At 39.3% G+C, this 16,381-nt stretch overlaps 1 pseudogene; it reads right to left on the minus strand.

Moving 5' to 3' along the window:
• Positions 1 to 8,393: 8,393 nt before the first annotated feature.
• Positions 8,394 to 15,135, minus strand: LOC119087698 (annotated as a pseudogene).
• Positions 15,136 to 16,381: the final 1,246 nt, after the last annotated feature.

A 16,381-nucleotide genomic window follows, 5' to 3' on the forward strand; every position in this document is an offset into this window, starting at 1 on the left:
TTAAGAAACTTTTTATTCATTTTGCATACCAATCACAGATCTCCCTCTTCCCTCCTCCCAGCCCTCCAGCCTTCCCCCCTAGCCCAAACCCCATTCTCTCCTACAAGAAGGTAAGGTCTCCCATGGGGAGTCAGCAGAGCCTGGTACATTCAGTAGAGGCAGGTCCAAGCCTCTCCCCCTGCCTCAAGGCTCTGTGAGGCATCCCACCATAGGTATTGGGCTCCAAAAAGCCAGCATAGAATAGGAATCTAAATTTAGTTTGTGACTTTCCAGTGAATTCAGGTTTTTGGCACCTGAGACCATGGATGTCATTGATGGCTGTGTGTGGCTGCATTTCTGCTGAGCTGCACCTGGCCTGGCTCCAGAGAGTTAACACCTAGCCCTAATCCATCCTTTGTTTAATAGATCCCTTTTGTTTCTCTAGCCACCCTATGTGAATCTTGTCTGAGAGTCTCCTAAGGATACAAAGCCTATGAAAAATTTGGTTTGGGGGAAACCCAGGAAATCTTGCTACCTGAGAAATTGAGGAACTTGTAATTGGCATTGTATTTTAAGGAGCTCCTTTCAGGTTGTTTTGAGCATATGGAAATTAACTAGCTAAATCACAATGGAGAGAAATAAAAATGCCTGAGGTGAAGGGAAGGTGCTTCAGTCCTTCCAGACTGGACACCCCTGCAGCCATGAAAGGCTAGATTCATTGTTAAGATGCCTCTGAGTCTTCTTTCCACCAGATACGTGTGAACCCACACACCTGTGCCATGACAAACAGCAACAGCTGTGGAGGAAAAAAAATAACAGTCTTATTGCCTGGTCCTGACCCAGTGAGCAACCATGAGGATGTTCCTCTTTGTTCTCCTGAGAACTGTTGGTGAGCCTTTCAAATTAATGAATCTGCAAGTGTCAGAAATGTAAGTTTGTATTTTGTGCTGGAAAAATCAACAATGCTCACTGCATGTAAGGGCTGAAAGCAAGAAGCTTAAAAGGCAGAGATTCCAGTGTATAGTACCCATGCTTTTTTTTTGTTTGTTTGGTTTTTTGTTTTTTTGTTTTTCGGTTTTTCGAGACAGGGTTTCTCTGTGTAGCTTTGCGCCTTTCCTGGAACTCACTTGGTAGCCCAGGCTGGCCTCGAACTCACAGAGATCTGCCTGCCTCTGCCTCCCGAGTGCTGGGATTAAAGGCGTGTGCCACCACCGCCCGGCAGTACCCATGCTTATTAGAGATTAAATCTCACTTGATAGTGTTGTACCCATTTCTCAAACCCCCAGAGACCATCAAGGAGCTGGTTTCTGATACAAGCACATAAGGGTCCTTTTATTCAGGTTCAACCTGGGCCACCACACAGCAGATGTAAGGAAATGTGGCAGCAGCCATGAGCCCAGGTGTAGAGAGTTTTTATAGTGAAAAACTGCAAGCTGGGAGTTGGCAACTTGGGATTGAGTAGAAGGGATATGAGACAAGGTGACTTTTTGAAACTATTGGTCTAGACTTTAGGCAAGGAACCACATTTGAAACCATTGAGTTAGACTTTTGATGGGGAACCACAACCCGCTGAACAGGATTATCTGGACTGCTCAGCAGGATTACCTAGATATCTTCAAGGGCCATAAACTGCAGACAGGATGTCTGCAGGAGAATACTGCTCTGTATCTGTTCGAGTTGTCATGGCACATTCCTGAGGTCCTTCCTGGAACTAAGTACAGCAAGTAGTCTGAGATGGTGGCCCTTTCCCTAAGATGGAGCCTGTAAAGTCTAGACCTTCACAATGGTGGAAATTCATAGCATCAAGAATTGATTCAGAGAGGAGGCCTCATAAAGAATCAAAAGGTGTTTTAAACGTCCATGTTGATTCCAGGAATTTAGAACAGAAGAGAAAGAATAGTACACACACACACACACGCACACGCACACGCACACGCACACGCACACGCACACGCACACACATACACACGCTTCCACTGACTTCTAGGATGGGCCCGTGATCATCAAAGCCTAAGTGCCCTGAACACTGAAGGGGCAGTTATTTATTTACCCAAGAAATCCCAACAGATGAAAATATTTTATTTCTCATTGATAAAAATCTTGGTCTGTGCTTTCAGATAACTTTTTAAGTGAAATCTCTATAATATAAACTCACAAGTCATACAGTTGTGATAAACAGAGATGAGTATATTTTTAATACTACTGAATTAATTTTTAATGCTACTAAAATTTTATTACTAAAATTTAATACTTACCTTTCCTATGTAAAACCAGTAAAAATGTAATGAATTTGTATCCTTGTCTAGAAATTTCTTTCCTAAAATTATTTGAAGTATTTGATAGGAATTCCAACCACAACCCCATGGTCACACATGCCCTGCAGGACACTTAATCATTTCTGCCTAGTCATTTCTGGGTCATACATCCTACATAACCCAGGCCCTGCAGCTGCGTGGTCGCATAATCATGCAGCACGACCATGTGATCTATGCACATGTGTGGAATAGCCATGTGGGCCTGTGTGCATAGCCTGGAACTGGCCCTTAAAAGATGGGCCCCATGTTCCCCCTCCCCCTTCACACACATGTCCTTTCAGCAGACATGATCACATCTATCCCTTTCTCCTTGTCTTAATTAAACTCATTAGTGGATTCTGTCATGTTTTGGGACTTTTCCTTGCAGGGTAAGAGCACCGCTAAAAACCATCAGTGTTGAATAATAGAACTAACATTTTTAAATTAAATGTATGTGGGCTGTAAGAAAGCTTAAAAGATAGTGGGAAACATGAAAATGATGAGTGACTTGTTTGATGTTAGAAGGACAGTCAGATAATAATTTTAAAAAATCAAGTAGATTTTATCTCTCATTTGTGTTTGTGGACAAAAGGGTATTGTTTCCTTGAGACAAGAATTTCACCTATAGATTGTTCAGGTTATCCTGAAACTCACTATAGACCTGTTAGTCTAGAATTCATATTCTAGAATTATAAATTGCCAAATGATATGACTACTTATTCTAGACTCCAAGAAAGAAGTTGATTAAATAAAAAAATCAAAACTATGATTTCTTTATAGAACAGAATTATCTCTTATGACTTTTAAAAGTTTCCTTTTTATTAACATATGGAGGTACCTTTTCCATTTTAACATTTTTATCAACTATTACAAACATACACCAAAAAACTCCTGGAAGGTTTTGTGTGTGTGTGTGTGTGTGTGTGTGTGTGTGTGTGTGTGTGCTGGAGTACTCACCTGTGGATGTGATGACCAGAGGTCAACTTTGTATATCTTTTTCTGTCATTTTCTACCTTACTTTTTTTGTTTGTTTGTTTGTTTTTTTTTCCGAGACAGGGTTTCTCTGTGTAGCTTTGCACCTTTCCTGGAACTCACTTTGGAGACCAGGCTGGCCTCGAAGAAGAAGAAGAAGAAGAAGAAGAAGAAGAAGAAGAAGAAGAAGAAGAAGAAGAAGAAGAAGAAGAAGAAGAAGAAGAAGAAGAAGAAGAAGAAGAGTCTATGTTCAAGGTGCAGAATAATGAATAATCAAAATGATTACCTAAAGCCAGTTATATTAGCTACTTTTCTCACTATTGAGACAAAACCAGACAGGAGCCACTTAAAGAAATATTCTTTTGGCTCATGTTGAAGAGAATATGGCCAGTCTTGGCAGGGAAGCTGTGCTTGGGATAGCTCATAATAGTGGTAGGAGGGTAAGGCAGAGGGCTCTATGATGCCGACAGTCAGGAAGCACAGTGTTAGAGCTGATGCTCATCAGGCTTTCACACCTCCCCCTTTTGTTCAGTCTGGATCCCTACCCCATGAAATGACACCACTTGTGGTTAGAGTGAATCTTCCTTCTGCAGTTAAACCCCCATAGAAATAACCTCACAAACAAGTCATCAATAAAAGTTAACCATCACATTGATAGGTCTTGACTGTGTGATACAGGAGAGCATTATCATCTCTTTTGTCCTTAGCTTGAAATATAACTTCATGGTGCATGAAATAATATGATAGAACCATGTAACAGAGAGCTCCTCACTTTTCTCTCACAGCTTCCTTCCTCACTGAGGAGAATGATGATAGGATCATTGGGGGCTACACTTGTCAGAAGCATTCTGTCCCCTACCAAGTGTCACTGATTGCTGGATCTCACATATGTAAGGGAATCGCTCATCACTGACCAATGGGTATTGTCTGCTGCTCACTGTCACCATCTGTAAGTAGCCAATATTCACATTTTTAAGCTCTAAAATCACTTTATCCTCTAGGCTTAAATTTCAGTTTGGCCAAAGGCAGAGTTATGCTTGATAGATAAAGTGTTCTGATCCTATGAGACTCCTTAGTCATCCCATGGTTTTATTAGGTCTGAAACAGAAAAAGGTAAATCTGTACCTGGGTCTCAATCTGGAAGGTTAAGAAGGGCTTTGAGAAAAATGTACACTGGTTTTCTCTTTTGATGTGATGATGAATATTATGGGTAAAGGGCCAAAGAGCTGATGCTGGGTAAACTGTAAACCCCAGCGACCTTGTGCTGTCGGGTGGAGTCCATATGTAAGAGACAGAGCTGGTGAGTCATATTAGATCTCTGTGGTCCTCACTCTTTTCTGCACCCTCCCATACAACAACTGCAGAAGAAAGAGGTGGACACAAAAAACAAACAAAGTAATACAGATAGGGATACTGAACGAATCGAAAACTGGACTTTTAAGGATAGTCAGTGCTTTGTGGAGGGTCAATGGCCTGCAAGCATATTCTGGGAACATGGAAGAACATCTTGAATCCCTTTATTCCTCAAAGGATAACCAAGTCTAAATATCTTATTGTTGTTGTTCCATTTGACTCTCTCTGGTAGCCCTGGTCTGCAATGGACAAGTCCAGGGTATTGTTTCCTGGGATGATGGCTGTGCTTGGGAAGGGAAACGTGGTTTCTACACCAAGGTCTGCAACTACCTGAACTGGATTCATCAGATCATTGCTGAGAACTAAGTGCCTTTAGCTCTTCAGGGTCACCCTCTGATGGCCTTCCTTCTGTCTCTACAATCCATATGGAAATAAAAACTTTTTTCTCTGCTCTAAATCTTTTGAATCTTGATGCCAAAGTGAGAAGTTTAGCAAAATTGAGCAATTCAAGTTTAGGTGTTATTCAGTCATTTGTGCAACCTAGACAAACAATTTCGTTATCACCTGATGCATTCCAGACTCTGTGAGGAAGCAGCAAGGCTGAAATAAAGTTGCCTTTAATAAAATTAATATATTAGATTAGCCATGCAATAAAATTCTGACCATACACATTGGGTCATAATATATATAATATATCATGTGCTCATGACTTTCCAGAAAGCACAGAGAATTAAAATCAGTTGCTAAAACTCATTCATAATGTTACTAGGAAAAACACGGTAAGTCCAATGTTTTGTGGAGATACTGGAAACCAAAGCTCAGCATTTAGAAATGTTTGGATTAACAAGATTCTTGCATTTGCCAGTCTCACCTTATCTCCTGTTTCTAGGGTCTCCTGTATTCCAGTGCCCTCTGGAGAGACTCTGTAACCTGTTAACAAAGCCATCTATACAAACCCAGCCTAAGACAAAAATATAAGCCCTGGGAAGTGAGTCTACCACAGCAGAGAAGTCTGCACAATGCAGGTGTAATACAGGGAGGCAAAAAGTTCTTGGGTTATAGAGGGGTTGTCTGGACCTTTCAGGCCTTACTGGGATACACGTGGTCTTTACTTTGGTTCTTTGGCAGCTCTCCTCCAAAGTGTCATTTTTTCCATAGGTCACCATGAAAAAGGTTTGTAGAAGAGGCTCAACACAATATTCCTAGGAATATCATGCACAAGGTAAAGGAAAAGATGCAATGGCACCTGAGCAAAAATACCATGAATGACTGTGTCAGGTTTAAAGTAGAAAAACAAGGCTGTACATACAGTAAGGTGCAGCAAGCATAACGAATTAATCAGCTCAGACAACTGTGACAAAATTCCCATGGGCTGGAGGTATTCAACAACACAAAGCTTTATTTCATATTTATGGATGCTGTTAAGTCCTAGATCAAGGTATCCATAAGCATAATTTCTAAGGAAGGCTGGCTTCCTGGTTTTCTACTATATCCATAATCTTATGTGGATATAGATGAGAAAAGTGAATCCATTTTGATGGAGACAATTTTCTAGCTTTGTCTCTGCGTGATTTATATGAAGACATCACTGCACAACAATCCTGTAGTTGGGTTTTTCTTGCCCTTGGCTACTTAGATAGACCTGTCCTTATTGTTGATCCCTCATCATGGGGCATTATGAAAGACTGGGAGTCAAAACTGTAATCCTTTCTGCGGCTGTGTTTGGGCAACCAAGAGATGTAAAAGGAGTTGGGTTCAGACTATGGGGAATTCACTGTTATGTTTGATCTCATCTGTTCTGTAGGCCAAAGCTAACATCCTACAGATATTTTTATATGAGTTGCAATTCTGCACTACATGAAAAATAAAACCTAAACTTAGGGGATCAAAAAAAGGATTCAGTTATCTTAGATTTGAATCGGTAAACATTTTGTAAAACTTTTTCACAAAAACTATTCAGATACTCAAAGAAAATCCTGTTTGTAAAATTCTTTAGTTCTATCAGAAAACTGCAAAGAAAATGCGTGTAGATACCAATAGACAGTACGTAAATGTGCTGAATATACACAAAATATGTCAGATTCATATGGATATCAAACAATCTATGAGAATATATTAATAATGCATCTATAAACATAGATCTGTGTTTTATAAATGTCTGGGGCACTGTAGAAATCCTAAAGTTTCTTCTAGACTAAACATATAATTTCACATTTATCAAGTATATGAATGGTTTGAAATACAAATTTAAATTGGATCACTGTAAAATAGAACAATGGTCATAAAACATACTCATTTCTCTTCATAAGACAAATGTTTTTCTTTTGACCTGTTTAGTGTCACACAAGAAGTGACAGGATTCTGACTGTTAATCAATTTAACTAAACACAAAAACGTAATATAATTAGAGTAAATCAGCTCTCCAGGCAAACCTTCTTCTCATTTCAATACAGAAGATAAAAGTTTAACTTCAGAACCTGCATCATTGTACACACACAAGAAGTCATGGCACTGAGGAGGATAAGACTGGAAAGTACCACTTCAAAGCCACTCTGGGCCAAATTCAAGATTCTGTTTCCAAAAAGAACAAGAAAATAAAAAGTTTAAAAGTCTTTATTTTTTTTTAAAATCTGTTCATTTCCTACAAAAGCTTATAATTTTCACCAACCAATCACATAAAATCTTCAAGTTTTAATATTATCAAAAACATACTCATAGTGCTAGACATACTGCTCAGTGGTGAAGGGCACTTGCTGCTCTTGCAGGGAACCCACATTGGAGTCCCTGCTCTTACAACTCCAGCTCCAGGGCATGTAACACACTCTTCTGACTTCCATGGGCACCCATGCATGTGTGACTTTACACAGAGAAAAAAACATATACATACACCTAAAATGATGATGATATTAATGATAATAATAAACATACATATTCTTTCATGTGCTTTCATCTTTCATAGCTTGTTTGAACTCCTATTTTGTACTACATTTTTGCTTTCCTGTCATGGGATCACAGTTAATGTAACTTTCTGAGAAGAATCAAATCATATAATTACTAAACGTAATTCCATATCTTCAAGTTACTAAAAAATTTGAAACGTGGAGGATTTAATTTGTGAATATTATTTCTGTGTATATTCATTACATTTATCTCTTCTCAGCAATTCTGAACTGTTCATGGAAAATCTGAGGCATTAAATAAATCTAGGTGGTCATTATCCAGGTATTTTGTTTGTTTTTCTGGTTCTACTGTTTATTAAATAAATCTTTTTAAAAAAAAAAAAACTACCTGCAAGGTCATAAGTGATTGTTTTATTTCCATTTTGCCATATTTACCTAATGTTCTATGCCCTGCAGTTTGCTTTATGATATAGAAATTGTTTCAACCCAGAGGTAAACACAGATATAATTTTGTCAGTTTTCTGTCATTATGCCTATAATCCACGAGAGACTATTTCTGGAACTCCAGACGAATCTCCTGTCGTCACAACCATCATCAGAGGTGACTACACACAGTAGTCCCCTTTCCTCTCCATTCATCATCCCAACAGCACCCCGACCTGCTACCAAATGCCTGCCATTTCCTATCCTGGAGTCAGCCTGCAAATAGATTTCAAACAGAAGACAGAGGAGGGGGGGGGGGAATAATCCTTGAAAGAAAGTAATTTCTCTGTATCATGGCTACCTGTGTGGTAATCTCTGCTGCCCTCTGTCATCATAAAGATCTATGTTCAGGCATGGGCAGTCCCTATACCCGCCCATACCCACGGTGATATTGGTCTGAATCTCAGGGATTTCAATACTTGCTGGTCTCCAAAGTAATCACCTCTCATGGGCAGGGCATCATCAAAGCTCTCTGTGTGTGTGTGTGTGTGTGTGTGTGTGTGTGTGTGTGTGTGTGTGTGTGTGTGTGGTGAGACGAGGAAGGCACTCCAGCCTGTGTCTGGTGGACTCTAGATTTCTGGCTCAGCCAAAAGAACAATCACCCCTGTCAATTCCAGGCGTTTGATTAGCAACGTCTGCTAGAATTCCCCTGTTACCTAGAGATGCTTCCCTGGGACTCAGGGCACTGGGCAGGGAATCCCGGTCCTCAAACTCACCCCAACCAAACATTTTCAGCTGGTCTGGATTGCTGGATTCACGTGGTAAACGCACTGCACTGATATCCAGTAATCTACAGAATTCCTTAATGGAGTTTTCTGTCACATCAGAGGGCAGGTTCCCCAGGCAAGCCATGTGTAGGGTGGCGCTTTGGGAAGATGGCGCCAGCTGACACTGGGTTCCGGAGCAGCTTCATGGAGCGCCTGGAAGGATGAAATGGTCTTTGGGCGGTGCCTAATATACACTGCCGTCATTATATTGTTGACACATCTCCTTCTAGGTCGTCTCTTTCATCAGCCCAGCTGACTAGTGTGGGGACTTAGGCTCTCCTCTACCAGTCTGCCCTCCTCAACCAGAAAGTCTGCTAGGGAGATGATCTTCCCTTCTTACCTGTCTCTTTTGCTGAAGCCATCATGCTATGCAGGTATTTTCAAGGCCATCTCTTTAAATAAGAGCCCTATAACGTTAAATATGGTGATCTAACTAGCTACATTCTTATTAGAGAATGCACCCTATATAAGTTTGCCCAAGCTATACAAACTTTGAAAAGCACTTTTTACATTTCCAATTTATAGGCTGTTATTTAAGTCACTTAGGGCTATTTACACCCTGTATGAATAACATTATTGGTTTTGTGTTTTATCAAGATTTCTGAAAAATTCCAGGCCTGTAGCTACTTAGGAAATAAATTCTTTCTTTAGAAGATCTTTTATTTTTATTTTACACATGTAAATACTTGCCTGCATGTATGCCTGTGCACCATCTGCATGTTTGATGCCCTCAGAGCTTTGAAAAGGCCTTTGTGTGTCGGGGAAACAAATCTGGGTGGTCTGCAAGAACAACAAGTGCTCTGAAGTGCTGAGCCATCTTTTCAGGCCCAGGAAATGACTCAACATAGTGCTCATCAAAACATCTTTTCCTGTGAATTCCTTTAAATAATAAATTTATAAACAACTATAATATTGCAGAGTTCTTCGACATATGTATGAGCATATGTATGCAGATCTGATATCTCAATTTTATTATGTTTTTATTTTTATTTATTAAAATATTTTACAAAGATGGAGAGGGTTTAGGGAATATGGGTTTAAAACATGCAAAGTGAGCAATGTGTGTTCTGTTTTGTATAATATATACTGCATGTGGACCTTCAAAGTACAACAAAATGGCCATTAAGTTGTTTTTGACATTCTGACTTTTGTAAACCCTATTTTTAAAATATTTAAGCCTGGTCTACAACTATGTGCCTTGACTAAGCCACTCTTGTCACTGTCCATAGCAATCAGAAATACAGCTGCACATCAGGGAGTCACCTCTCTGCAGTCACTAACACCGCTGCCTACACTTGTAAGCAGCCTGTCCTAGCGACTTTCCAGATACTGTGATAAAAACACCCGACTAAGCCAGCTCAAGGCAGAATGAGTTCACTTTGGCTCACAGTTCTAGAGTGGATACAGTCCACCTGGCAGGGAAGGAACGCAAGCCCAGGGGTAGTAGATCCCCAGGGCAGCAGGAGTATGGAAGCAGAGAGAGAAGAGCAAGTGGAGCCAGGTGAGAAAACATCCAAGCCCAACCCGAGTGGTGTGCTTCCTCTGGCAAGCTCCCACCTCCTGAAGGTTGCACAACCTTTACAAATAACGCCACCTCCTGGGTACCAAGCATTCAAACACATAAGCCTATGGGGAATATTTCACATTCAAACAGCAACCAGGCTTCAGGCCTTGCTTTTTGTCAATGTGGGCAGCCTCCAACTTTTTACAGCCCGTGATTCTAAATTTCACTACAAATGTAGGAAAGTTAATATATATGGAGTATCTCTATGTAGCTGCAACGCTGATAGTTGCTGATTTCTTGCTTATTAGATGAAATTATGTGTTCTGTGTATATGTGCCTTCAAAACTGCAAAGCTTTGAAGAATACTTTACCAAATTTTTGTACTCCAAACTAAACTTGGGAGTCATGCTAGCCTTGTTTAGGCTTGCATTCTTGTGCTCTGAACTGCTTCAAAATAACTATGAATGACCAGGCACTGTGTACTATAAGCAGTACTACTCTAATAATTAAAAGGGTTGGTTACTGAGAGAGTATAACTGTAAACATATAGAACTCATTCTACTTTATTTACAGTTTTTAATCTCTTAAAATGCAAAATGAAATCGAGGTTTGTGTATTAAATTCCTATTATTGACAAATTATGTCCCTTTTTAAGCTGAAGCAACAATTTAAATGCATTTATAAAGGTCTAGTAAGAACAACTTGCTGGTCTTGACGTCATATTTTTATCATAATTGTTCTCCTGAGCACTGCGTGCAGAAACAACAGTATTGTTTTGTCAAGTGCAAAGACTTCCTTCAAAATTTGAACCAAGGCTGCTCTAAGTGTTTTGCCATCCAGTGACGAGTGACAATTAAAACCAAACCACAGGATGTTTTATCAATGATGTCTTCAGAAAAAACTGTTCAGAGGAAGGGGGGATGCTGTCATAAAGTGATAACACATGACCCATGGTGGCATACAGGTGCAATCCAGCACTCAGGAACCAAAAACAGAACAATTGCACAGACTGGCCCTGAACTTGCTATCAAGTTCCAGGGTGATCTCAAATGCAGTCCTCTAACAACGAAAAGTAAGCGTGAATATAAAGAATCAGAATTATCCTATGTCTTTCTAATGAATGAACCTGCGGGTTACACTCATTGCATTTAATTGTGTGCTCTGTGCCTAGAAAATCAACAGAGTATATAACTGTGAAAGAGCTGTTAGTTACACACCAGAGGTACCAGGTTTAACTCAGTCCTTTGGGCAAAAGTTCGCAACAAGAATCTTTATTTTTATCTGGGAATCCAGAAACATGCAGCTTTGTACTGTGAGCTGAATACAGCTTACTTCCTTTGGAGACAAACAATTTCCACCAGGTTTACAACTTCCATTCTATAGATTTCTAGGAAATTGGGAAATGCTTACATGTGGTCCTGCATTCTCTTATCTGTCACGGACTGAACTCGGTATCTTTCTTTTTTTCTTTTCTTTTCTTTTCTTTTTTTTTCACTTTACAGTGAAATCTCTTTTCTGGTACCTATGGCCCTGAGTGTCAATGACAAATCTCGAGGCATAAATAGCTGTGGAAAAAAAGCCTTTATCCTATTGGCCTGTGGAGAACTACTGAACAGCCATGAAGATCTTCCTTTTCCTAGTTCTCATCGAAGCTACTGGTGAGTCCTTCAAAAGAATTCATCAGCGGAGATATGCATTGCACATAAATGTGGGCTTTGTGTTTAGAAATCAACAATGGTTGTTGAATATAAGGTCTGAAAGCAAGATGGTAGAAATGTAGAGAAATTAGTGTGCAGCATTTGTGTTTATAAAAGACTAAATTTTTATCAGAGAGAGTTCATTGAAACTAAGTGTCCAGTATATGGGGCAAAGAGATGCAGAATGTGTTCTGAACTTCCAGGTAGGCTCTCTAAGTTAGAGAAGAAAAGGAAACAGTAGTCCACATAAAAGAATTGTTGGCCCTTATCTCTAAGGAGTTAATTGTTAAAATTAACCTGTGTTCACTGAAGAGTTTTTGACCATGTGAGCCTGAGTTTCCTGTAGACTAAAAGGCTGTTCATTTACTAGGAACAAGAGATCTGACATGGCAAAGACATCTTATGTGTCATAGATAAAACCTTAAGCAATTTTGAGAAAACTATTAATGAATTCTCATTGGTATAAAGTCTCATATCATTCAACTGTGAGGAAAAAGTGGGAATTGTCTATTTCAGTGTTAGTACTACTAAATTGTGTTACTAAACATTTATATTAACTTCTTCCACATTGAACTGGTACAATTTACTACAACTATCTACAAACTTAAAGACTCCTTTCCCAAAATTAAAAATTTAGATATTAAAAAGCAAATCCAATGTTTCATAGCTACAAGAAATCTCAACAAATATGCAGGCCATAATTCCCAATGTTGAATGTGGTGATAAACAGTAGAGAAGTAACCAGGATAACAGGAAAGATCAGGGAGGGCACTGTGATACTCTGTAAAATGTTCAATAAACACTTTAGGCTAAATCCAAAGAAAATGTTCACAAAATAAAAATTCAAAACAATTGCTTCCTGCAGAGCAAGAATATTCTCAAGTGGTTTCTGCAAACTCCATTTCTATTCCCTCCTAGAAACAGCTAGTCCACACCAGCACTTCTGCCATCACTAATAAACATACACAACCAGCAAGTTACTGCATAGGTTTTTAACATATTTGGGTGGATGCTGAGTCTGATACCTTAAAACAACACTTATATCCCCAAAAGTGGCTGTAAGACATTTATTTTCTGAGTCTCTGCTGTGTGTGAATGCCATTATATGTGTGTGTTAAAATATATATGTAAGAATACAAGGTTTATCAAACCTAAAGCAGTATCTAAAGGTGAATGTTTTCTTATATAAGGAGGTTGATATAAAAGACATAATAAGTTACAAAAATATCTACCTTGACTATTTTGCCTGCACTGGGGACCCTTTCCTCCTACTGGGTTGCTTTGACCAAACAATATGAGGGGAGGGGCCTAGGTTTATGATAACTTGACATGCCATGTTTGGTTGATATCCATGGGAGGTTTTCCCATTTCAATGAGAAAAGGAGGAGTGAAACTATGGGAGAGGGTATTTGGCTGGGGCAGGGGCAGGGAGGGGAGTGGAAAGAGAGGCTGCCCTCCTCTCCTTCCAGTTTACCTGCTCTGTAAACTGCAATCTGAATGGAATATATGAGAGAAAAGTAAATTTAAAAAACAAACATGGAAATGCCAGAAACATGGTGTGTATAGAGGAAATTTGAAGCCTTGAGTAGACCAAGATCAAGAGAACACCCTGTTCATGTGGGCTAAACTATGAAATACAGTCCATGGTTTCATGAGTTGAATTGGATCCTCAGTTCATGGTCCAATTTTGGGAGGCGAGGTTGAGTCAGGAAAAGTGGTTAACAGGGTCATGTCTTTGTGTGTTATCTCAAGTCCTAATAGCTTCTCACTCTGTGTTCTGGCTGTCGTGAACTGCTGAGTCTTCTTTGCCAACAGCTTCTGCCACCATGATAGGCTGCACAAGTGTATGAAGCCAAGTGATGTAAGACTCAATCCTCTCAAAGCAAGAGCCCAGGTCATTCTTTCCTTCCTTAACTTGTCTTTGCATGTAATTGTCATAGAGCTACAAAATTCGACCACCACTTATTTATGGTTTCTCAAGTTCTTGGGACAATGTTGCAAGCTAACATGGAATCACCCACAAATATTTATTCTTCCTCTGTACCATATGGCTACTTGGCAGATATTTAAGAGTAGAAGTTTATAATGCAAGATTAGAAAACTATGGAGGATAATTTTTATATGCAAGCTTTCAATTCATTCTATAATTAGTATCTAATGGACACATGACTACACTAATGTCTCAGGGAAGAAAGAGTACTAATAGTTCTCAAATAACTTGAGTTTTTGTGGAAAGACACTTGAGAAGAAATTCAGGTATAAAAGGCTGTGCAGTCTGGTTATTACTGACAGCTTACAGAGAATTGTGAGCAAAAGGGAGACTAGACTAGTGTAAGAAATGAGCATTTATGAGTTCAATTGTTTAGAAACTACTGCAGTCATAGACCAAAGGATAACTTTCCTTCTTGAAGTAGAAGAAGAGCTTGCTGTCTAAGAGGTAGTGGCATTGTGGGCACAAAAGATCCAAGTGTTACAGAGTTATGCAAGCTTGTATCTAAATCACTAGGAAAACCTGGCCTTTGAGCCACTGTGTAGAAGGGTCAGATTGCATTAAGGTAGCTTGTGAGTGGGATCTGCATGAAGCTATGGTTGAAGCTCAAGTGGATGAGAATAACTACAGTCTTAGATGGGCCAGGAGTATGGCTCATCTGCTGAAAAATGCTAGTAGTTTTGGGTTTCGCCTGCCTGGGAGATAATGTGTACCGTGTGTGGTAAGACAAGAGAGGTGGGCGGTCCAAGACTCTTGGAAAGCATATATATGATGCCAGGATGTGCTCCAGGTACTTCACAAAAAGTATCATGAGTCAGTGCTCATTCTTCAGAGTCACATTTTTGGATTGGTTCATTCTTTCCTTTCTATTTCAGTGCCTCCTTTTTGGCATGGAAATGTCTTTCTTGGATCATTGATTTTGGAAACATGTAAAGCTTTTTGTATTTGTAGGAGCCTAGTGTGTACATGCTTTGTATCTCAGAGGGGATTCTGGGCTTGGGCTTTTGATCACTTGGAACTGTTTTGAGAGTGAAGACTAATGAGAAATTTACTTCTGTTTTGAAGCTGGGCCTGAGAAATTTTTTGTAGCAGCCTGAGCTTCCTAAGTCAATATGCTTCCTTTCCTTACCTCTGAGAATATAGTTATTCTTTTCTAAACCCTTCCATTTATTCCACTGTGATTTACTCAAGTCCATTTTGTTCTTCATTTCCATGCATCATTTAAAATTATCCCAGGAAGCTTTTTTAGGCTCTTTTATAGCAATTATGTAGTTTGGTAATCCATGAGCAAATGATGATTAGAGGAAAGCAAGTGAGAAAACATGACTGATCTAAAAATGCAGTTGACCGCTCTATACTAAAGGCCACATGACAGTAGTGGAGTTAATACACATACTGAAAAACTTTTTAATGTATAATTATTGTTGGACATGGATGTAATTCATATGCAGTCTGTATTTGAGTGAATGTTTGGGTGAATTGAGGTGACTCAAGCCAAAATTTAGAGGAAAAAATATATTTAAAAATAATTCTTCAAGGGCTTTACAGATGCTCAGAGGTAAAGAGCATATACTATTCTTATGTAACTCCAGAGTTTGGCTCCCAGTAAACATATCAGCCAGCGCTCAAATCCCTGTATATGCAGAACAATGGAATATAACACCTCTTTCCTCTACAGGCACCTGGCTTACATGTATGCACCTCCACGCCGGCACATATATATTTGTAATTGGAAAAAAAAGTCTTAAAGTTTCTTCATCTTGAGTTTGCAGTCACTAGGCACCATAGAGATTCTCAGCTTTTAGAAAATTAAGAAAAAAGTAAGGAAGACACAGCACTGTGTCTTAGAGCATACAAGACACAAGGCATCAGGACTGTTCATGCTGAATTTCCGTTTGTCAAAGAAAATACTTGGATAACTTGATAATGTGCAATAACTGCAGTTTTAGGTTATCTATCTTAAGTTATAAATATACAATCTGCCATGAAGCAAGTCTGAACAGGTATGTGTGGAAGCTATGTCTTAAAATAAATTGTATCCTACCTACTAATAAAGCATTAACATTTTTTTTGGAAAAAATAGTGATAATTGTAAGCACATTCAACACTGTATCCCCTATACTTCACACACTATAGAAGGAAATACGTAAATCCTTATTGTTAGTTGAATGTTTATTTGTTTACACTGTTCTCAACTCTCTGACCTTATTCTCATTTAGCAACAAGTTCTCAGAGAGCACCAAATAATATGATTGTAGTGGGTACCCATTCCAGCTTTGATCTGGAAGTTCCAACCCCCATTGAAGCATTGGTAACTGTCACATCTATAAGGCAGGGCCGAGGGAGGACCCTGAAGACCTGAGATCCGGATGCGTTGGCACTCTTGGTTCCTGGACCTTGCTCGCTGGAGGTAGACCAAGCAGAGTTCTCTAGAGAACACCG

Source organism: Peromyscus leucopus, chromosome 3 (assembly GCF_004664715.2).
Source record: "Peromyscus leucopus breed LL Stock chromosome 3, UCI_PerLeu_2.1, whole genome shotgun sequence".
Lineage (NCBI taxonomy): Eukaryota > Metazoa > Chordata > Mammalia > Rodentia > Cricetidae > Peromyscus > Peromyscus leucopus.